The sequence below is a fragment of the Myotis lucifugus genome, unplaced genomic scaffold, assembly GCF_000147115.1.
Source record: "Myotis lucifugus unplaced genomic scaffold, Myoluc2.0 scaffold_21, whole genome shotgun sequence".
NCBI classification, from domain to species: Eukaryota; Metazoa; Chordata; class Mammalia; order Chiroptera; family Vespertilionidae; genus Myotis; species Myotis lucifugus.
Window position 1 is genome coordinate 2,664,113 of NW_005871069.1, and position 25,344 is coordinate 2,689,456.

Below are 25,344 nucleotides of genomic sequence, written 5' to 3' on the forward strand. Positions count from 1 at the left end.
AGGGGAAAACTCACAAACTTTGTCACAACAATCCCATATTTTGGAATCTATCCTTAAAGAAAATACAACCCTGGCCAGTGTTCTCAGTGGTTAGAGCATCAGCCTGTAGACCTAAGGTTGGGGGGTTCAATTCCCGGTCAAGGGCATGTATCAGGGTTGCAGGTCCTATCCCTGGTCCTGGTCAGGGCACATGCAGGAGGCAACTAATCAATGTGTCTCTCTCACATAGATATTTCTCTCTCTCTCTCTCTCTCTCTCTCTCTCTCTCTCTCTCTCTCTCCCCCTCCCCCCACCCCTTCCCTGGATCCCTCTATAAATCAATGGAAAAAAGATATCTTCAGGTGAGGATTAACAACAACAACAAGAAATCCACAGTATGTAACAATACATGATGTGTAGAACAATACTTATTACTGCATTTCTCCTTTTATTGAGACACAATTCACATTCTATTCCCATACATTTTAAAGTGTACATTTCAGTGATTTTTTTTACTTGTTAAACATGTTTGACTTTTTAAAATTAAAATTAAAACATTTTAAATTACAGTTGACATTCAATATTATATCAGTTTTAGATATACACTATAGAGGCTAGGCATTTACATAACTTATAAAGTGACCCCCTGATAATTTAATATTGTAATACATTATTACAATATTATTGACCATATTCCCTATGCTGTACTTCAAGCATGTCAAACTCAAACACTAACATGGGCCAAAAAAACAAAAGCTTCAATTTTCATAGAAACATAGGTTTATTTCAATAGAGACATGCTGAATACAAAGGGCTGAAATAAATGAGTAATCATTAACATAAAATAATAAAACATTTTAATAAAAATTATATTTTTTCTTGAACATTAACTTACCAGACACTGAATAACTGCACAAATTAATAAGCATAATGCAAATAAACCTATTTTTTGTTCTCCTAAAGTGAAATATTTCCTGTTGCACACACCAAACAAGTCAGTACAAGACTAATGACCTGGCAATCGGCTGCTAAAATATTCGCTGCTAGTATTAGTGGAGAGAAATGGTGTGCCTGTGCGTAAGGCTCGTAAGGGAAATGAATGCAACATGATGATAGTAATCAGTCATTTGTGAATGTTGTAGTTCATTACTAATAATTACATATAACAAGATATTGCAAAAATTAAGTTACGAAATTTTTATAAAGTCATTTCTTACATACCATTATATTGGCTGGGTCACAAAAATATTCATTGTGGGCCTTATGCAGTCCATGGACCGCAAGTTTGACATGCTTGCTGTACTTATATCCCTGACTATTTTGTAACTGCTAATTTAACTTAATCCTTTCACCGTTTCCCCCAAGCTCCCTATCCCCCTTTCATCTGGCTACCAATAGTTTGTTCTCTGTATCTATGAGTTTGTTTCTGTTTCATTTGTTCATTTTTTAAATATTTCTTTTTCTTTTTTGTTCCTGTATTTAAGCCCTCCAATGGCTTTCATCTTTTTTTTCTTTATTTAATTTTATTTTTTTAATATACAAAATGAATCTAATATCAGATTGTAGATACAAAATAATTAGCCATTTACATGCAATAAACATTAGTATTTCAAGAAAAACTATTTTAAATATAATAATGTTACATGCAATAAACATTAATATTTCAAGAAAAAAAGATTTTAAATATAATATTAAAAATCTGCAAATAACAGGATTAAGTCTATTATATTCTAAAATATTTTTTTTCTCTGGCTCTATTTTTGTTCATCAGTTTATGTTGTTCATTATATTCCACAAATGAGTGAGATCATGTGATATTCATCTTTCTCTGACTGGCTTATTTCACTTAGCATAATGTTCTCCAGGTCCATACATGCTGTTGCAAATGGTAAGAGTTCCTTCTTTTTTACAGCAGTGTAGTATTCCATTATATAAATGTACCACAGTTTTTTAATCCACTCATCTGCTGATGGGCACTTAGGCTGTCTCCAAATCTTAGCTATTATAAATTGTGCTGCTGTGAACACAGGGGTGCATATATCCTTTCTGATTGGTGTTTCTGATTTCTTGGGATATATACCTAGAAGTGGGATTACTGGGTCAAAGGGGAGTTCAATTTTTTTGAGGAACCTCCATACTGTTTTCCATAGTGGCTGCACCAATTTGCAACCCCACCAAAAGTGCCCAAGGGTTCCATTTTCTCCACATTCTTGCCAGCATTTGTTGCTTATTGTTGTATTAATGAGAGCTATTCTGACAGGTGTAAGGTGATATCTCATTATGGTTTTAATTTGCATTTCTCTGATGATTAGTGAGGTTGAGCATCTTTTTGTCTATTGGCCATCTGTATGTCCTCTTTGATTAAATATCTACTCAGGTCCTCTGCCAATTTTATAATTGGATTCTATTTAATGTTAAGTTGTATGATGTCTTTATACATTTTGGATATTAATCCCGTATCAGATGTATCATCAAAGAATACTGTCTCCCATTCAGTTGATTGTTTTTTTCATTTTGTTGATGGTTTTATTTTGCTGCGCAAAAACATTTTAGTATGATGTAGTCTCATTTGTTTATTTTGTTTGTTTGTTTCCCTTGCCCAAGGAGATATATGCAAAAAATAATTACTAAAAGCAATGTCAAAGGGTTTACTGCCTATGTTTTCTTCTAAGAGTTTTAAGGTTTCGGGTCTTATAATTAAGTCTTAACCCATTTTGAGTTTATTCTTGTAAATGGTAAAAAAAATGTGGTCCAGTTTAATTTTATTGGTAAATATCTGTTTAATTTTCCAAGGACATTTATTGAAGAGACTGTCTTTACCCTATTTTTTTAAAATATATTTTTATTGATTTTTTACAGAGAGGAAGGGAGAGGGATAGAGAGTTAGAAACATCGATGAGAGAGAGACATTGATCAGCTGCCTCCTGCACATGCCCCACTAGGGATGTGCCCGCAACCAAAGTACATGCCCTTGACTGGAATCGAACCTGGGACCCTTCAGTCCGCAGGCCGACGCTCTATCCACTGAGCCAAACCGGTTAGGGCATCTTTACCCTATTGTATGTTCTTGCCTTATTTGTCATACATAGATGAATTGACCACATAGATATGGATTTATATCTGGGCTCTCTGTTCTGTTCGATTGATCTTTATGTCTGTTTTTATGCCAGTACTATGCTGTTTTGATTACTATAGCCTTGTAATATGCTTGATATCAGGTACTGTGATATCTACAACTTTGTTCTTTTTTCTCAAGATTTCTTTAGCTATTTGGGGTGTTTTGTGGTTCTATATAAATTTCAGGATTATTTGTTCCTGTTTGTGAAAAATGCTGTTGGTATTTTGATAGGGATTACATTGAATCTATAGATTGCTTTGTAAAGTATAAACATTTTAATATGTTAATTATTCCTATACTTGAGTATGGTATATGCTTCCATTTATTTGCTTCTTCATTTTTTCCTTCAATGTCTTAAATTTTTCTGAGTTCAGTTTTTTACCTCTATGGTTAAATTTATTTCTAGGGGCTACAAGATTGCAATGGAGTAGGGGGATCTTGCTCACAGTGCCTCCCAGAATCAAACTGTAAGTTACAGCTAAATTGGGGGAAAAAAATCTCCCTGAAACACTAACTGGAAACTGAGGAGGAGATCTTGAACCAAAGACTGTAGAAGCCACATCAAGACCAGTTGGAATGGCAGTCACAAAACAGGCCAGCCCCACCCCCAGGGCACCTGCTGAGGCTATGGAGGGATACCTCAGCTGCAGGAGGTTTTTTCTGAGAGGCGGGGAGCCTAGTCCCCAGCCTGGGCTCCCCAGCCTGGAGTATCTGGAGCCAGGAACATGCATCCATGTAGCATCCAGCTGTGAAAGGTGGCAGGGTTATTGTCTGTCAAGGAGAGTCAAGAGCCACTGGAGTCAAAACCATTCATTTAAAGGGTCCACACATGCAAAACTTTTGTTCCAAGATACTCACCTTGGGCACAGGTGAAGGGAGGGTGGAAAGGACTAAAGTCACCTGAGGAGAGTGTGGTTGGCTGGCTTTGGGGAAAGGCATGGGGGAGCAACCACCAGGATTGCTGTGTTAGATCATCCTTTAATACCACAGCAGCCATTTTTTTGGGGGGAGGAACAATCAATTCACTCCAAGCAGCATCAGCCAGTGGGAAAGCAACTATTCCTACCCTTCAGCATTCCTCTCACCCAGCCATCTGGAATCCTCCTTGCCCCTCCTTGCATTTTAAGTCCCAACTGAGGAGTCAGCAGCATAGTCTGGGGCTTAAAAGGCAGGGCAGTCTCAGGGGTTGTTAGTGACTTGCTTTCAGCTTGGACCATCCCCCCCACTTTCCAGGGAAAGTCATGGGAGATGTTAAATGGAATGGACACAAGCAATTTATAAGATATAGAGGTCAAAGTAATGGTTATAAAAATGCTGACAGAACTTAGTGAGAATTACAAGAAACTTACTGAGAACTTCAACAGCATATAAAGGAAATAGAAACCAACAAGAACCAGTCGGAAATGAATAATACCATATCTGACATCAAGAATACACTGGAAGGAATTAAAAATAGATTGGATAGCCCTAGCTGGTTTTGCTCAATGGATAGAGCATTGGCCTGGAGATTGAAGGGTCCCAGGATTGACTCCGGCCAAGGGCACATGCCTGGGTTGCAGGCTTGATCTCCAGTAGGGGGTGTGTGGGAGGCAGCCAATCAATGATTCTCTCTCATCATTGATGTTTCTATCTCTCTCTCCCTCTCCCTTCCTCTCTAAAATCAATAAAATATATTTTAAAAAATAGATTGGATAAAACGGATGATCAAATCAGTGACTTGGAAGGCAGGGCAGAAAAAGAATTTTAAAAACTGGAGGATAGTTTAAGAGAATTTTGGGACAACATGAAAACATCCACATCATAGGGTACCAGAAGGAGAAGAAAGTGAGCTAAGAAATGAGAACCTGTTTTAACAAATAATGATAGAAAACTTCCCTAACCTGGTGAAGGAAAAATTCACACTAGCTCAGGAAGCACAGAGTCCAAGTCAAGATGAACACAAAGAGAGCCACATCATGACACATCATAATTAAAATGACAAAGATTAAAAACAAAGAAAAAATCTTAAAGGCAGCAAGAGAGGGACACAAAGTTACCTGTAAGGGAGTTCCCATTAGATTGTCAGCTGGTTTCTCATAGGAAACACTTCAGGGCAGAAGGGAGTGGCATGAATTATTCAAAGTAATGATAAGAAAGGATCTGAATCCAAGACTGCACTATCTAGCAAGGCTATCATTTAAAATTGAAGGTAAAATCAAGAGCTTCCCAGAAAAAAAAAAACAGGCTAAAGGAATACATTACCACTAAACCAGCAATATAAGTAATGTTAAAGGGACTTCTTTAAGAAGAAGAAGAAATGGAGAGAGAGGAACATAATATAAAGGGTAAAAATGGCAATAAAGCAGTGCCTATCAATAATATCCTTATATGTAAGTGAATTAAATGCTTCAATCAAAGGATATAGGGTAGCTGATTGGATAAGAAATCATGACTTATACAAGAGACCCACCTCAGAGCAAAAGATTCACACAAACTGAAAATGAAAGGATGGGAAAAATATTCCCTACCAATGGAAATAAAAAATGAGCTAGGGCAGCAGCGATACTCATATTTGATGAAACAGACTTCCAAAAAAAAAAAAAAAGGCCCTAAAAGAGACAAAGAAGGTCACTTTATAATACTAAAGGGATTAATCCAACAGGAAAATATAACCATTGTAAACATATATGCACTCATTATAAAAGCACCTAAATACAGGGTATCCCAAAAATGTAGACATACTTTAACAGCTAATAGCTGTTAAATGAAAATGAAATTCATTTTAATAAACACTACCTTTATAATTATTCATAGTGTGTATATACACTTTCTTGGGATATCCTGTGTATTAAGAAAACTCTTGGCACGCTTTAAGGGAGAGATTGACAGCAATAGAGTCAGAATGGAGGACTTTAACACCCCACCAACATCATTGGGTAGATCTTCCAGACAAAGAAAAATCAACAAGGAATCAGAGGCCTTAAATGACTCACTCGATAGGATGGATTTAATTGATATTTACCAAACATTTCATCCAAAGCTGCAGAATATATATTTTTCTCAAGTGCACATTGAAAATTTTCAAAGATAGAACACATGTCAGGACACAAAATAAGTTTTAACAAATTCAGGAAGATTGAAATAATATCAATTATCTTCTCAGATTACCATGGCAGGAAAGTAGAAATCAACTATAATAAAAACACTCAAAAACGTTCAAACACATGGAGGCTTAATAGCATGTTATTCAACAATGAATGGATTACCAATGAAATCAAGGAAGAAATTAAAAACTTCCTGGAAAAAAATGAAAATGAACACAAAACAACCCAAAATCTATAGGGCACAGCAAAAGCAGTCCTGAGAAGGAAGTTCATAGCATTACAGGCTTACCTCATGAAACAAGAAAAATCTCTAATAAACTACCTAACTCCAAACCTAAAAAATTAGAAAACAAACAAACAAACAAAAACCAGGAAAATGCCAGAGTAAGTAGAAAAAAGGAAATAATAAAGATCAGAGTGGAAATAAATGTCATAGAGACAATCTAGAAACAATACAAAAGATCAGCGAGACCAAGTGTTAGTTCTTTGAAAAGATAAATAAGATTGATGAACCTGTATCCAGATTTATCAAGAAACAAAGAGAGAGGACTCAAATAAAATAAAAAATGAAAAAGTTGAAGTAATAACTGGCAGAACAGGAATATAAGAAAATACTATGAGCAACTGCATGCCAACAAATTGAACAACCTGGGTTTATTGAACAAATTCTTAAAAACATGTAATTTTCTAAAACTGAATCAGGAAGAATCAGAAAACCTGAATAGGCTGGTAATAATTAACAAAACTGAAGCAGTAATTAAAGAAAAAATCTCACATGAAACAAAAGTCCTGGACTTGATGTCTTCACAGGGAAGTTTTACCAAACAGCCAATGAAGAATTATCACCTAAAATAAAAATAAAAAGAATTAACACCTAGTCTTCTCAAACTATTCCAAAAAAAAAATTTAAGAAGAGGGAAGACTTCTAAGGTATTTTTATGAGGCCAACATTATCCTAATTTCAAAACCAGATAAAGACACTACAAAGAAAGAAAATTATAGGCCAGTATCCCTGGTGAACATAAGTGCTAAAATCCTTAACAAAATATTAGCAAATCAGATCTAGCAATACATTAAAAAGATTATATACCATGACCATGTGGGATTTATTTCAGGGATGCAAGGCTGGTACAAAATTCAGAAATCAATAAATAGGATACATCACATAAACAAACTGGAAGACAAAAGTCACATGATAATATCAATAGATGCGTAAATAGCATTTGACAAAATTTAGCACTGATTTATGAGAAAGACTCTCATTAAAGTGGGAATATAGGGATCATACCTCAACATAATAAAGGCCATATATGACAAACCTACAGCAAACATCACACTCAATGGGCAAAAACTAAAACCCTTTCCCCTAAGAACAGGAACAAGTCATAAATGTCCACATTCACCACTCTCATTCAACATAGTACTGCAAGTCCTAGCCACAGTGATTAGACAAAAAGCAAAGACAAAGGGCAACCAAATTTGAAAGGAGGAAGTAAACTGTTGTTATTTGCAGATGACATGATATTGTACATAGAAAACCCTAAGGACTCTACAAAAAGTCCAGCTAGATTTAATAAATAAATAGGGCAATATAGCTGGATCCAAAACTAACATCCTGAAAACATTCAAATACACCAGGCTAAATAGCATGTTATTAAACAATAACAATTCAGAAATCAATATCATTTTTATATACCAATTAGTTTCTCAGAAAGAGAAACTAATATAACAACCCAATTTACCATTGCAACAGAAAAATAAGATACCTTGTAATAAAGTTAACTAAGGAGGTAAAATATCTGTACTCAGAAAACTATAGGACATTGAATCAAAGAAACAGAGGAAAATACAAACAATTGGGAGCATACAATGTGTTCATGGATTGGAAGAATTAATATCATTAAAATGACCATACTACTGAAAGCAATCTACAAATCCAATGCAAATCCTATTAAAATAACACAGCATATTTCACAGATCTAGAACAAATATTTCAAAAATTTATATGAAACAAAAAATACCCCAAATAGCCTTAGCAATCTTGAGAAGGAAGACCAAAGTTGGAGAGATCACAATACCAGATATCAAACTAACTACAAAGCCACCATAGTCGAAACAGCCTGATTCTGCCAGAAGAACAGATATATATCCTAATGGAACAGAACAGAGACCCCAGATATTGACCCATGCCATTATGATCAATTAATATTTGACAAAGGAGGCAATAGCATACAATGGAGTAAGGTAGTGTCTTCAATAAATGGTATTGAGAAAATTGGATAGGTAAATGCAAAAAGTGAAACTAGACCACCAACTTACGCCATATACAAGAATAAACTCAAAATGGATAAAAGACTTAAATGGAAGTTGCAAAACCATAAAAATTCTAGAAGAAAACAGGCAGTAAAAATCTCAGACATCTCACATAGCAGTATTTTCACTGATACATCTCTTAGGGCAAAAGAAACAAAGGAAAAAATAAACAAATGGGACTACTAACACACTTCTGCACAGCAAACGAAACCATCAACAAAATGAAAAGGGGCCCGGCCCATGTCACTCAGTTGGTGGAGCATCATCTCATACACCAAGAAGTCTCCACTTGATTCTCGGTCAGGGCACATGCCCGGGTTGCAGGCTCAATCCCCAGTGGGGAAAGTTCAAGTGGCAGTTGATTGATGTTTCTCTTGCATCGATGTCCTATCTTTCTTTTCTCTCCCTTCCTCTATCTCTAAAAATCAATAAACTCGTATTTAAAAAATAAAAGAAAGGGGAACCCACTGTATGGGAGAACATATTCGCCAATGATGCATCTGATAAGGGGTTAATTTCCAAAATATTTAAAGAACTCATACAACTTAACACCAGGAAGACAAACAATCCAATTAAAAAATGGGCACAGGACCTCAATAGACTCTTCTCCAAAGAGGACATACAGATGGCCAATAGACATACAAGAAGATGCTCAACATCACCAATCATCAGAAATACAAATTAAAACCACAATGAGATATCAACTTACACCTATCAGAATGGATCTCATCAATAAATCAGTAAACAACAAATATTGGCAAGGATGTGGAGAAAAGGGAACCCTGGGGCACTGTTGGTGGGATTGCAAATTGGTGCAGCCACTATGAAAAACAGTATGGAGGTTCCTCAAAAAATTAAAAATAGATCTGCCTTATGACCTGGCAATTCCACTTCTGGGTATATATCTGAAGGAATACAAAACACTAATTTGAAAAGATATATGTTCATTGCAGTGTTATTTACAAAAGCCAAGAAATGGAAGTAACCCAAGTGCCCATCAATCAACAAGTGGATAATAATGTGGTACACACATACAATGGAATACTACTCAGCCATAAAAAAAGAATGAAATCTTACCATTTGCAATAACATGGATGGACCTGGAGAGTATTATGCTAGATGAAATAAGGCAGACATAGAAAGACAAACACCTTATTATTTCACTTATATGTGCATTCTAAAGAACAGAATAAATAAACAAACAAAACAGACTCATAGATACAGAGAACAAACTGATGGTTGCCAGATTGGAGAGGGGTCAGGAGACTAGGTGATAAGTGGGAAGGGATTAAGAAATATAAATTGGCAGTTACAAATAATCACGGGGATGTAAAGTATAGCACAGGGAATATAGTTAATAATATTGTAATACCTATGTATGGTGCCTGGTGGGTGCTAGAATTATCTATCAGGGTGATCACTTCATAAGTTATACTCTAACCACTATGCCGTACCTCTGAAACCAATATGAAATAATATGAAATGTCAACTGTAATTAACAAATAAAATAAAGCCTTTGTCTGGTAAGTTTACTGTCTGGCTTCCTCAGATATTATTTCTTTTGATTGCTTTTTCTCCCTGTGTGAGAGCCATAATTTCTTGTTTCTTTTATGCCTTGTAATTTTTTTTTCAAAACTAGATATTTTTAAATACAATGTGGCAACGCTATAAGTAAAATTCTCCCCTGGCTAGGGTTTGTTGTTTGTTTGTTTAGTGCATTTCTGTGCTCATTCTGTAAAATTGGTATTCTCTGTCTTGTGCAGCCACTGAAATCTTGGCTCAGTGATCAGGTCACCATTGAACAGCAATTTTTGTAAGTGCCTCCAAGCAAGAAGTCTTCCCGTTTGCAGGGGTTCTCAACCTTCCTAATGCCGCGACCCTTTAATACAGTTCCTCATGTTGTGACCCAACCATAAAATTATTTTCGTTCCTACTTCATAACTGTAATTTTGCTACTGTTATGAATTGTAATGTAAATATCTGATATGCAGGATGTATTTAGGCAACCCCTGTGAAAGGGTCGTTCGACCCCCAAAGGGGTCGCGACCCACAGGTTGAGAACCGCTGGTCTAGGGGCATTTTGTGTGTGTTGGGGCACACCTTTAATACCAATAGAGCCAATTACATCTCTGTCTTTGCCATCGCTCGCTGCTCGCAAAGAGCCTCAAGGTCAGCAGAGCTGAGAATTTAGGAACTTCTCAGGTCGTTTCTGGAATACGTTAGAGCTTTTCAAAGCCTCCCACAGACATCTCAGTCTCCAGTGTTTCCTTTTAATTTTTTAGTTTGTCTGATTTTTGCTCCACTTTTTACCACTATTTCGGGCAGTCATGATGTTATAGAATTGCTACTGATTTGTCTTTCACAAATGACCCCAGGAAAAAGTTTCAGAGAATCACCCAAGAAGCCCCATGATGCCAATTCTCTGAGACTGGGACTCTGAAGGAGTTTCAGCCTCAGTCAGCAGTTGCCAGGCTGCCTGTTTCACCATGATTTGGCGCTGTTTGTTTTCAAGGCTGCATGAATATAAGGAGGAGGAAAAGGACAGATTAAAACGCCATGAACGTCTCTTTTCTTACTGAGATTCTGCTGAATAAAGGATGCCTGAATGATTTCAAACCTCGGCTGATTTCCAGAGGTCAAACAATGTTGATAATGACTATTTTTTTTGCAAGTGTTTTTGTTGCTCTTATGAAGGAGAGGGTATTTGGAGGTCATTGCTCTGCCATTCATATTGATGTCTACATTGTTTTTAACAGCAAAAACCTGAAAACAACCTTACAATATCATACTCTTTTGATGATGGCTCATCAACAAGAGTGATATGCCATGAGCATCTATATCACAGGCTATTGGGAAACCTCGCAGAAGAATGTGCTAGAGCTATGTCTCTTGCCTTAGAGGGGTGTTCATGATGTTTTATTTTTTTATTTTTATTTATTTGTTTTTTTGGCAGAACCAGCTGAGACTTTATTTTGAAAAACAAACAAACGATGATTCAGACACCAGCTTCCCATCATGGGTCTCAATCTTCTTCACAACCACCGTCTTGGAGGAGCTGGTGCAGTGGAAGGAGCCAGAGCTCCTGCCAGAGCCCAAGTGGGCCTGGAAGCCCAGGCCATAGTTGAGGTTCCCATAAGATGGGTTCATCAGCCCACCTGAGTAGCTGCTGGTGGTCTTGGTGTGGATACTCATGTTCTGCACCCCAGATTCCAGCCTGTTCTCACCCTCCAGCAGCTTGCAATATGTAGCGATCTCCCCGTCCAGGGTCAGCTTGACGTTCATGAGCTCCTAGTACTCATGCAGCTGCAGGGCCATGTCTTGCGTGGTGTTTCTCAGAGCGGCCTCCAGCTCAGCGACCTTGGACTGAGCATCCTTGATGGCTCCCCACGCTGCTCGGCATTAGCAATTGGCAGCCTCCAGGGAAGCCCTCTGGTCTTTGAGGCCCTCGATCTCAGCCTGGAGTTGATTGATGTTCCAGTTCATCTCAGAAATCTCAGTCTTCATGCGATGCAGGTCATCCCCGTGCCTCCCAGCCAATGTCTGCAGCTCCTCATTCTTGATCTGGTAATGGTCTCAGCCTTAGCCTCAGTTTCTCCTGACCCAGCGTGTCCAGCTGCCTCTGAAGGTTTTTGATGTAGCTCTCGAACGTGTTGTCCATGTTACTGTGAGTCCTCTTCTGCTGCTGCAGGAAGTTCCATTTGGCCTCCAGAATCTTATTCTGCTGCTCCAGGCTCTGTACCTTATTGATGAAGGAAGCAAACTCATTGTTGAGGGTCTTGATCTGCTCCTTTTCCTGGTTGTGCATGGCCTGGATGTTGGGGTCCCCCTCCAGCTTCAAGGAGCTTAGCAGGGTCTGGTTCACTTGTACAGCTGTGATGCTCCCCATACTCCCAGCCCCACCATAACCCCAAGCCAGACTCAGACTGGGGACCAGGACACTCCGGTAGCTGCTGCCAACCCGGGAAAAGGCCGAGGAGCTGATGCGGTTGCTGGGCCCACTGGCTACTGAAGGCCCAGGGGCCAGAGATGGACACCTTGTAGGTCTTCTGGGTCACCCATGTGGACATGGTGGAGGCTGGAATGGAGGAGAGCAGACTGAACCAGACAAAGATTCGAGAAGAAGCCAAAAAGCTGCTTCTCATGATGTTTTAAATTAGAAAAGTTGGAGACAGAATGAATCCATGTATTTATGTATGTATGTTGGTATACATTTATCTTTTTTTTTGGAAATCATAACAACCTAAAGTCCCTAGGTATGAGTCTGTATCTTCCTCTGAGTGTGGGGCCAGCTGTATGAGGACAGTGGGGATGTCGAAATTGACTGCAGTGAGACAGCTTATTAACTTTCTATTAGTTTTGCATTCTTTCAGAGGCCGTGGGGAGCATGTGTTTACATTTGCTATTTCTAAAGAGAATATTATCTTAACAAGTATTTATAAGGATAAAGCTATCCATTATTCTACAATCCTAAGGGGTTTTACATTTAACATTTTCTCTGCTTTTTATATCCATATCAATACTTTTTCATGGTATTATTATTATTAATGTATCTCTAAAGATTTCATAGTTCAAAAAACTACACATTGTACTGGTTCTCCATGTTTGTTAAGACTATTTTTTTAGACTCGAGAGAGATGAGCTATTCAGTTGGTGCCCAGCGGTGCTCCCAGTACAGCAGAGACGGCCTGAACAATTGGCAGGGCCTCTTGCGCCCAGTGCTGCCTTCCAGGCACCGGGAATCTTCAGGATGCAATGACGGGAAGGGAGGGCTGTTCACGGAGGTCTGGCTTGTGCTGTGGAGGTCTTGCTGGATTACTGCAGGACATTGCCTTGTCCTGTGTACTCAGCCCTCAAGTGACCATCTAAAATATTTAGTCAAGCCCTCAAAGAGATGCACTTGACTCTTGAGAGGAGGTTACAGGGAAGCCCAGGGTGCTGTGCTGCCCTGCCCTGCCCTGCCCCTGCTTTACTATGTGGGGCCCTGCCTGTGCTGGAGACTGACAGGCTCCAGGAGGGGCTCCAGGGAGAAGAGCTGGAGAGCAGCCCCTGCACACCTGAGGCTCCTGCTACACCTGCCTGGCTGTCACTGGGAAGCCCTGATCAGTCTCTGCTTTCCTGACACCAAGTCCACTCTGCATCGATGGATCTGCTCCTTGGCAGGTGTGTATGGGTCCTAACAGACCTGGCATGCTCACTGTCCCCCGGAAATCTCACTGCAGCATCCGGGCATGGCGCTGTCTTTCGAAGGCTGTGCTCCATGCTGTTGCTCTGTAATGCTGTTTCTCTTGCCACTTTTTGTATCTCTTTTCCCTCCAAGGTCACACATTCTTTTCTTTTGGTTACAGCAAATACACTATTTAAATGGTGCTACATTCAAGACAATCACACTGTCCATTACATTGCCTGGATCAAGTATTTCATCATAAACACTGTTGTGAAATTGAGAGGTGCTGAGAAGGGTGGGCTGTGGTGCTGCTACTGATAGGATGTGAGTTAAGGACACATTCCAAGTCACCCCTTCTCTGGAGAGATTCACAGTGCCAGCATGTGAGGGCTGCAGTTTAGATGTGAACGTGCTGGGATGGTGACTCAGGCCTGTGTTGAGCCTGGAGGACCATGAGGACGTCAGAGCTGCCCATTCTCTACCTGAAGAATTTGGCAGGTCACTGGAGTTGTGACCATGTTAGCAACCTTTGGGGCAGAGTCTATGCCAGGGGTGGGCAAACTTTTTGACTCGAGGGCCACAATGGGTTCTTAAACTGGACCGGAGGGCCGGAACAAAAGCATGGATGGAATGTTTGTGTGAACTAATATAAATTCAAAGTAAACATCATTACATAAAAGGGTATGGTCTTTTTTTTTTTAGTTTTATTCATTTCAAATGGGCCGGATTCCGCCCGCGGGCCGTAGTTTGCCCACGGCTGGTCTATGCCATTTGCCAGCTGTTGTCCTAGCTGAGTGCCTGACCTCATTAGTTGTTCCACGTGTTTTCTCTCATGACAGTGATCACATTTTATAGTGTCAGCAGGCAACTCAGTGACACATCTCTCATGAGCAGGGCTGCCCTCAGGATTTGGGAATCTGTGGGCAGGACAACTATATGTTGCAGTTTATAACATTAGTGCCAATTTTAAACACTTTTCCTGTTACTTCTATAAGTCAAAGATGTCCTTATTCCAAACCATCCAGCAGTGATTACTATGAGAATGATTTTGGAAGTTCACCACAAAGCCTTTCTACTAAAGTGTTTGTCCGATTTTATTATTTTTATTGTTAAGACAGTGGTTTTTCTGCAGTTGAATATAGTTTGGAATTGTCTGTTTAAAATTGTGATTCATTGGCAGAGTTTGAAGTCATTCTTCTCAGGCAATGGCTTTCAAAGTGCGAGCTCTGGGCCAGCATCATCTGCATCACCTTGAACATGTTTGAAATTCAAGTGTTTGAGCCCTACCCAAGAGCTAAAGAATTATAATTTTTGGATTAGAACCCAGAAATGTGTGTTTTGACAAGTTCTCCACGGGGTTCTGATGCAAGCCAAAGTCTAAGCCCTACTGATCTAGAGGTGAAAAGTGTAGATAACAGATAAATGATATACTAGCTATTCTGAATTTGTGATATATACATCTATATACACATATGTATATTTCTGTACATATATACACACATATATAGAAAAAAGAGACATAAGAAGAAACAAGGACAGGAGGGTAGCACTGGTATTTCATATACCTTTGGATGTAGTGAGTAAGCCTAGGTTCTTAGAAAAATCAGAGCAGAAGTGTGTGAACCATAGTAGGAGTAAATTCCTGTAGGGCTTCATCATGGACAAAGGCCTGTGACAAAAGGAAATAGTTGTACAGAACAATCAATTATTAATAATAATTTAAAAATTGGGTTATTCTCGAAAAACCAAGATGGCAGCATAGGTAAACACTGGAAATTGCTGCCTCGCACAACCACTTCAAAAAAAAACTAAAAGACAAAACGAACATCATCCAGAACCACAGGAAGGCTGGCTGAGTGGAAATTCTACAACTAGAAGGAAAGAGAAAAGCACACTGAGACTCAGAGGAGGTGTGGTGTGGAAGTAAAGTGCAGCGGTACAGAGGCGCACGGAAAGGGCTGGCAACTGAGGACACTGTTGTCTTTTTCAATCGGGAGGGAGACACAAGCTCCCAACTGCTCTGAACTCCAATTCCGGGTGAGTCTCTGGGGACCCAGACTTTTACGGGGAGAAACTGGACTGTCTGGCAGCAGGCAGAACTCTAGGGCAACTTTCTCTCAGAAGCGCTTGCAGTGATTACCGCGGAACAGTGAGACCCAGGCCCTCTTAGGGTAGGACTGAGGATCAGCCATAGCTGTTTGCTCCGACCTGTTGATTCCCTGAGACTCCGCCCCACCCAAGCTGTGCGCAGAGGCTTTTGCATATGAATGCCCTGGCCCTTTGCAATCTAAAATTACCTAACAAACTGCAGCTGGGTCAGAGAGACCCAGAACATCCAAAAGAAGGCCCAATGCCTCACAGCAGCTTGCATTGCTTCACAGCTGGGCCTCATCTAGGCACCTCCAAACTCCAAACAAAGAAAAGGAATCTGCAGATCTCTCTGTAGCTCCTGCTGGGTAGCCTCAGGAAGAGGCTAAATTAGCACCTCCTTAGAGATCCAAGAGCCAGTATACCCAGTGGTCAGAGTGGACCATCCAGATTAAAACTCCTCAGATCCATAAGAGACACACTCAGGGGGCAGACTCAGTGAGCACCAAAGCCCCACTGAAGCAAGTCTTGCCCCAGAAGGGTGTTTCCAGGACAGAAGTTCTCCCACCGTAGACACAGCTGATTCTCACAGCCAATTGGCCTGGAGGTCAATTCCTCCCAGTGATACCTACAACAATCAAGGCTTAACTACAACAAGACTGTGCACAAAGCCCACAAAGGGGTGCACCAAGAGTGTCCACCTCAGGTAATTGGGGAGGCTGAGCCACTGGGCCCTATAGGACACCTAGCACACAAAGCCACTCTACTAACACAGGGAAGCAGCCAAAATGTGGAGACAAAGAAACAGGTCATAAATGACAGAAATGGAGGAAAGCAAACTACTGGATATAGAGTTTAAAACCACAGTTATAAGGTTTTTCAAGAATTTTCTAGAAACCACCGATAAATTTAGTGAGACCCTCCATAAATCTAGTGAGACCCTTGAGGATATGAAAAAGGGCCAACTAGAAATTAAGCATACACTGACTGAAATAAAGAATATTATACAGAGATCCAACAGCAGACTAGAGGATCCCAAGAATCAAGTCAAAGATTTGAAATACGAAGAAGCAAAAAAACAACCAACAGGAAAAACAAAAAGAAAAAGAATCCAAAAATATGAAGATAATGTAAGGAGCCTCTGGGACAACTTCAAGTGTACCAACATCCGAATTATGGGGGTGCCAGAAGAAGAGAGAGAGCAAGATATTGAAAACCTATTTGTTAAATAATGACAGAAAACTTCCCCTACCTGGTGAAAGAAATAGACTTACAAGTCCAGGAAGCGCATAGAACCCCAAACGAAAGGAATCCAAAGAGTACCACACCAAGACACATCATAATTAAAATGCCAAGAGCAAAAGACAAAGAGAGTATCTTAAAAGCAGCAAGAGAAAAACAGTCAGTTACCTACAAGGGAGTACCCATACTACTGTCAGCTGATTTCTCAACAGAAACTATGCAGGCCAGAAGGGAGTGGCAATAAATATTCAAAATGATGAATAGCAAGAACCTACAACCAAGATTACTTTATCCAGCAAAGCTATCATTCAGAATTGAAAGTCAGATAAAGGGCTTCACAGATAAGAAAAAGCTAAAGGAGTTCATCACACCAGTATTACATGAAATGCTGAAAGGTATTCTTTAAGAAGATAAATAATTTGATGAACAGAATAAACTGGTGAATATAATAGAATCAATACATAGAAAGGGAGTGGACTGACAATTCTCAGGGGGGAAGGGGTGTGGGGGGTGTGGGAAGAGACTGGACAAAAATCATACACCTATGGATGAGGACAGTGGCAGGGGTAAGGGCAGAAGGTGGAGTGGGAACTGGGTGGAGGGGAGCTGTGGGGGAAAAAAGAGGAACAACTGTAATAATCTGAACAATAAAGATTTAATAAAAAAAATTAAAAATTGATTATAAACTTGTGGCTTTAACAAATGGGTGGTTCCATGTGGTGCCGGTAATGGGTTTGTCATGGGTAACTTCCTTCTTTGAGAATTTTATTTTTAAAGTCACTAAAGACACAGGAGTGGGGCTGCTTGAGTGGAAGGATGGCAGGAAGAGAAGTGGTCAGAGAGAAGGAGAGTGAGCCTCTGAGAGCGTGTCTGCTCATTTCTGTTTCAGGACACAAGGTGAATGTGCCGTGTTGTTCGCAGGTGTCTGGGGATGTTGACTGCAGCCTTCATATTTCACATGAGGGCCCCCTTTGGCGCTTTCTGTGACACAGAGATGAGTCTACCCTCCCACTCACGTATTACTTTTTCAAACGTGCTAAATCAACAGCTTTTGCTGACATCTTTGGCATTTTCTTTAAGGAGCATCTTGGCTTCATGTGGGTGTTGGTGGTTAGTAATTGCTCACTCACTGGTGAAAAGCTTTTAAGAGAATACTTTACAAATGTACAGTTGATGATACAAGTCTCACCAGAGTTAGAATGTGCTGCTAGTTAGTTCCAGCAGCTGGAAGTTGAAAAGCAGGCCTCCAGATGTGCTTTCTGGGGGTAGTGTCGTAGTTATTCAGGATGCCCGAGGGGTTTAGGTAGTCAGTGTCTCTGGAGCTTATCCACTTATTGGTCCTTCAGGTAAACAGCTGTTGGTCTTGGTGAGATGTGTTAATTCATGAAATCATTCAGGTGCTCTGTGCCAGGTGCTGTGCAGCTTGCCGGGATCCTGCAGTGAGCGGCACAGAAGCCTGCATGCAGTCCAGCTGTCTTTGTGGGTCACAGCAGTAGACTAAGCTCTGCTTGTCCTGAAGGCTGTCCCAGGCAGTGCACTATTGTACTTTCCTACATGGGCTTAGGATTCATAAAGCAAGTACAAATAAGTTCCTGGTGCAGCAAGGCCTTGGAAAAGTTGTTAAACCTTCCTACATACACTTTCCTTATATGTACAATGGAGATAATAGCAGTACTAAGACCTGGAGTTATTAGACTATTAAAAGAGATGATATATGTACAAACTCAACACTAAGTTTAGCATTTAGTAAGTCCTCAATATATATCAGGTATTATTATTTTTGGACACAAGCCTGGGGGACAGGGTGTAGATGAATTTGCAAATATTCACTATGACTATTAAAAGCAACAAAAATAGTACCATTGTTTGTTTGTTTGTTTTTTTAATGTGCCAAAGACTGCAAATTTGGGCTCCTGTCAATAAGTGGCTTCTCTGAATTTTGAGAAGGCTCACTTATAGTTATGTAAATGCATGCTAAGCTGAAAATAAAGGGTCACTGTTTAAAAATTGACAAATGTATATAATATATATAACAACTATCTGGCTCTGAATTATGCGATTCTGTTTGAAAGGGATGAGGGAGCTGTTGGCTGGTCCATTTTCTCTTAACTGAAAAGTTGAAAAATGTAAATAGTTAAAAAAAATGCAATGAGTTCCAAAGGTATGAAAATCCCCGTGGTTCAGTCCCCAAGTCCTTTCCCACTGAAGCAACTACATTGCCATTATTTTTTTGTGTGTGTGTTTTCTTCTAGGAATAATCTGTGCATAATCAAATTTATGCTAAATATTTATCCTCTCATTATTATGTACTAGAGGCCCGGTGCACAAAATTCATGCACTGGGAGGTGGGTGTCCCTCAGCCTCGCCTGCACCCTCTCCAATCTGAGACCCCTCGGACATCCCTCTCACAACCCAGGACTGCTGACTCCCAACCGCTAGCCTGCCTGCTTGCCTGATTGCCCCTAACCGCTTCTGCCTGCCAGCCTGATCACCCCCTAACCACTCCCCTGCCAGCCTGATCAACACCTAACTGCTCCCCTGCTTGTTGATAACCCCCAACTGCCCTCCCCTGCTGGCCCAGTTGCCACCAACTGCCCTCCCCTGCAGGCCTGGTCACCCCCAACTGCCCTCCCCTGCAGGCTTGGTCATCCCCAACTGCCCTCCCCTGCTGGCCTGATCACCCCCAACTGCCCTCCCCTGCTGGCTATCTTGTGGCGGCCATCTTGTGACCACATGGGGGCGTCCATCTTGTGCGAGGCTGTGACAGTCAGTTTGCATATCACCTCTTTATTATATAGGATTTTTAATTGTGGTAAGATACACATAACATAAAACTTGTCACCTTAATCCTTTTTAAGTGTACATACTAGTAGTGTGAAGTATATTCACATTGTTGTGTACCCATCACCAGAATTTTTTCATCTTGCAAAACTGAAACTCTACCTACCAGCAGTGAGATTTCCTATTGCTCCACATCCTTGACAGCATTTGGTATTGCCAGTGCTTTGGATTTTAGCCATCCTAATAGGTGTGTATTGTTACCTTATTGCTTTAGTCTATAATGCTCTAGTGACATTTTCATATGCTTATTTGTCATCTATATATCTTCTTTGGTGAGGTGTCTAATCAGTCTTTGCTTATTTTTTAAATTGGGTGTTTGTTTGTTTTTACTGTTGAGTTTTAAGAGCCCTGTCTATTTTGGATACCAGTTCTTTCTCAGACGTTTGCTTTGCAAAGATTTTTTTTTCCAGTCTGTGGCTTGTCTTTTCATTCTCTTAATGGTGTTTTTCACAGATCAGAAGTTTTTAATTTTAATTAAGTCCAACTTATCATTTTTGTTTCATGGATCGTATTTTGTTGTATACAAGAAGTAATTGCCAAACACAAAGTCATTTGAATTTTCTCCTGTTATCTACTAGGAGTTTTAAACATTTGTGTTTTACATATAGGACTGTGATTGATTTTGAATTAATTATTAGAAAATGTCAAAGGTCTGTATAGATTTATTTTTTTACATGTAGGTGTCCAGTTGCTCTAGCACTATTAAACATTTTTAATTAAATTTATTGGGGTGGCCCAGCCAGCATGGCTCAGTGGATGAACGTCAACCTATGAACTAGGAGGCCACTAATCCTCATGGAAATGCAAATAAAAACCACAACAAAGTATTATCTCACACCTGTTCCTGTGTACCTGTGTGCATGTGCGCATGCATGTGTATAAAATGGAATATTACTCAGCCATAGAAAGGAGATCCTGCCATTTTTAATGACATGGATGGACCCTGAGGGCACTATACTAAGTACAATATCACTGTATGTGGATCTAAAAGAGCAGAGAGTGGAATGATAGCTGCCAGGGCCTGTGGAATGGAGGAAATGTGGAGATGCTGGTTGAAGATTACACACTTCCTGACATAAGATCAATAAGTCCTGGGAATCTAAGGTACAACAGCATGGTGATTATAGCCAATATTACTGCATTGTACACTTAAATGTTGCTAAGAAAGTAGCTCTTAAATATCTCACCACAAAAAAGGAACAGTAATTATGTGATGTAATGGAGGTATTAGCTAATGCTATGGTGTAATCATTTTACAATATATAAGTATACCAAATAAACATGTTGTATACCCTAACCTTACACAATATTACATGTCAATTATATCTCAAGAAGCTGGGAACAAGCAAACAAAAGACACAAGGAGAAGATATCCATCTACAAGCCAAGGAGAGAGGCCTCAGAAGAAACCAACCCCCCTGACACCTTGATCTTGGATATCTAACCTCCAGAACTGTGAGCCTTACATTTCTGTTATTCAAGTCAAAAAAAAAAAAGCACCACTAATTTAGTAGAAAGTGCAGATTATAGTGTTTACTTTCAGATTTGAAAATATTTATAAATTAGAGTAGAAATATTTTAACTTTTTGTTGATAGTATTGATTTTCCATCTACATAGTTCTGTACTAGTTCCTTTTATCAGCATTCAACTTATGTGGAGGAGGAAATGTATACATAGAGACCATACACTCAAGTAAACTCAGCAAACTGTTAGATTAAAGCCATTTTGCCTCAAATATTTATGTATTAGCCTGTCTAGTTTGGGGCTGCCACAGCCCATTCAAATGTAAAATTCTGCAGATCTGCATAGCTATGCAGACATAGTCTGAAAACCATTCTGTCTACCTTGCCACCACTAAGAGTTGGGAAGAGTAAATAAAGTGATGGTTTTTCTCCAGAACTGAAGGGCGTTGAAAATGCCAATAAGTATAATAAGCAGTTTGCTGTTCTGTCTATGTGCACAATAACACACACCTGGCTAATGTTTCTAAAGTGAAATATTTATTAGCACTTGAAAGAAACAAGGCGTTGGCCCAACTGAAGGTAGTGAAATCCATCTTAATCTCTTAATCCTCTTTATTGCTCAAATACTAGCATTATTCATACTCATCTATTAACTAAGGGGTTACTTAGCGAGATAACATGGGAAGTGTAGTATCGAAATAACTTAAAAGAGGTGAGGTAGGATGACAGGCATGGTAAGTGGAAAATTTAAGGCTCACAATATTTATTTCATAAGGAAATTTGATAGTAATAGAAGATGCTTTTTCCCCCCTCACCTGAGGATATTGTCCATTGTTTTCCAGAGAGAACGGAAGGCAAGAAGTGAGGAAGGGAGGGATGGAGGGAGGGAGAGAGAGAGAGAGAGAGAGAGAGAGAGAGAGAGAGAGAGAGAAACATTGATGTGAGAGAGACACAGGGACTGGTTGCCTCCCTCACTCTCCTCGACCGGGGGTGGGGAGCAAATCAGCAACCCAGGAAGGTGCCCTTGACTGGGAATCAAACCTGAGCTCCTTTGGTGCCAGGGTCAATGCTCTAACAATAGAGCCACACCAGCCAGGGCAGAAAATGCATTTTTAAGTGAATAAAAAGTAGTTATCCTCAAATAAATGCAATTCGATTTAGGTAAACAATTTCTGTAATGTAATTCTGTTACAGGTAATTCTTACAGAACTCATCTTATGGTTTCATTGCAGATATTTTCTTGTTATTTTAAATGACACCTCTGCAGTTTGAATTAAGAATACAATTTCACATCATGCATTCACTCATGAGTGCATGCAACCCAACCTGGGACCTTTCAGTCTGCAGGCCGACGCTCTATCCACTGAGCCAAACCGGTTTCGGCGGTTTTACATTATCTTTTTTTTTAATATATTTTATTGATTTTTTACAGAGAGGAAGGGAGAGAGATAGAGAGTTAGAAACATCGATGACTTTTAGAAACTGACCCATAGCGATTGTCTAGCAGAGCCTTCATAACATAAAGGAAATCCCACACAGCAAGTACACCCCAGTGTTAGTTAGCTGGGTTACCCTTGATTCCTTCCATGCCAGGAGAGTGATGGTGAGCACCACTTATCCACACACCAGGCTGACTGCCCATCGTGGGCCCCAGCGAGTGCACACTTGGCTGATGTACACAGGTTCAAGGATCCGAGATGCACTTACGGAAGCTGCTAACCAGCCCATGTACACACTCTGAGGTTTTGGTCCCAGAATTTTTGAATATAATGTATATGACAATGTGGGATGGATAGCCTATCCCAATTAGCACAGCCGATGTGAGGAACTGGGACAGATGGATCATGGGGATGTAGAGGCACCCAGCCTGTTCAATTGGGCAACCAGTTGGTCCTTCACTGCGATCTTCTCTTGGAGACCTCCAAAGAGTAACAATTATTTCCCCAAATGTGTTCTTAGGGATTCAATTGTTATGTAAATCTTCCCACTGTATTTTGGGAAAGTGATTTCCCCAAGGTAACAAGCTGAGGAAGCCAACCCAGACAATGAGTCCTCCCAGTAGAATAGCACACTAGCCAGTCTTTTGGAAAGTAATTTAATCTCCATTAAAATAATAACTGCCTCAACTCCAAGAGCAGCAAGTATATTCCATCACATAGCACAGCCTGTTCTCGAGTCCAGGCATACATATCTATTATTAATGGAGTAAGGATGGTTTCCAAAAGAGCAAAGAGAGGACCATGGAAAACAGAACATTGGTAGTTCCAACAGCAACTTGATCATTATGTCCCTGGGGAACCTGAACTTCATCTGTACTTGCTTCTTCAAAATTAATATTTTTACACTGCTGTCCTGAGTCATCTACACTATGTTCTTTTACTATAGTAAGATTCAGAAAAATATTTAAAATTCCCAGGAAGGTGCCAAGTAAAACTGGTGCTGTATACGTGTTTATCTGCAGCTTTACAGTCTTCATGCCATGCCCTTTTCTCCAATGAGTGTGAAACAGTTCTGAAAACTGGACCTGGAATAAAACTTAGTACTTGGACATGCACTTGTGTTTGCCATGGAATTTGTTCTTTCCTGAATGGAAGTAGCACCAGCAATACGTGATCTAATAACTGCTATATTTCCTGCTCTGAATCCCACTAATTCATTAGCAACCAATATGTACTATTTATGATGAGAAGCGAAGACATGGACATACAGATAGAAGCAGTTGGCTGCCTCTGAAATGAAGGTGGACACAATGAGACATTCTTTTCTTGATCAATAATTAGACCACAAATCAAATGTAGGTAAAGTTACCATTTTGCCAAAACTAAATTAAACAATAACCCAGCCCCCAAAGAACTCGCATTAGAGGTTTGATCAACCTTTTAGAGATATGGCCACATTGACATTATCACAATAGAAAATCCTACACTTCATCAGCTCTTCAACTGCTCCTCAGTTTCTTTTTTTTTAGAAGAGATATTTTTTTCCAGTGGAGGAAATTATATTATATTTTATTTTTTAACTCCTTGCCTTGCCCAGTATTACTAATGCCAATAAAGTGGTCATTACCAGGGGTGTAGGAGGGTGAGGGCGGCTTCCTCCCACATCTGCTCCTAGGGTTTTCTATATATAGACTCATGTTATCAGCAAATAATGACAGTTTCACATCTCATTCTCAATTGGGATGCCTTTTATTTCTTTTTCTTGCCTGATTGCTTTGACTACATCTTCCATTACTATGTTGAATAAAAGTGGTGAGAGTGGACATCCTCATCTTATTCCCAATTTTAGAGGAAAAGTTTTCAGGTTTTCACCACTGAACTTGATATTAGCTGAGAGTTTGTCATATATAGCCTTTATTATGTTGAGGTACTTTCCTTCTATACCCATTTTATTGAATTTTTTAAATGTATATTTTTTATTGTTGATAGTATTATAGATATCTCCCATTTATCCCCATCCTCCCAGTCCCTACCCACCCCCACCCAGGTCTTCACCAGCCTATTGCCTATGTCCATGGGTTACGCATATAAGTATATAAGTTCTTTGGTTTATCTATTCTCATCTCTCCAACCTCACATCAAGGTATGTCAGTCTGTTTCATGCCTCCATGCTTCTGGTCTTATTTTATTGGTCAATTCATCTTGTTCATTAGATTCCACAAATAAGTGAAAGCATGTGATATTTGTCTTTCTCAGATTGGCTTATTTCACTTAACATAATAATCTCCAGGTCCAACCATGCTCTCTCAAAGGGTAAGAGATACTTCTTTTTTGCAATTGTATAGTATTCCATTGTGTAAATGTACCACAGTTATTTTATCCATTCGTCCACTGATGGACACTTGGGCTGTTTCCAGATCTTGGCTATTGTAAATAATGCTTTTATGAACATAGAGTTGCATATATTTTTTCTGATTGGTGTCTCATGATTCTTAGGTGACATTCCCAAAAGTGGAGTCACTGGTACTGTTTTGCTCTTAATTCAGCAGGTTAATAAGTAGAGGCCTTTCTTTTGCTTTCCAGTAGATGGTGCTATAGGGCAAGTTCTGTTTA

At 39.7% G+C, this 25,344-nt stretch overlaps 2 pseudogenes; both read right to left on the bottom strand.

Moving 5' to 3' along the window:
• Positions 1-11,460: 11,460 nt before the first annotated feature.
• LOC102432177 lies at positions 11,461-12,575 on the bottom strand (annotated as a pseudogene).
• Positions 12,576-22,804: 10,229 nt separating this feature from the next.
• On the bottom strand, positions 22,805-24,195 carry LOC102432498 (annotated as a pseudogene).
• Positions 24,196-25,344: the final 1,149 nt, after the last annotated feature.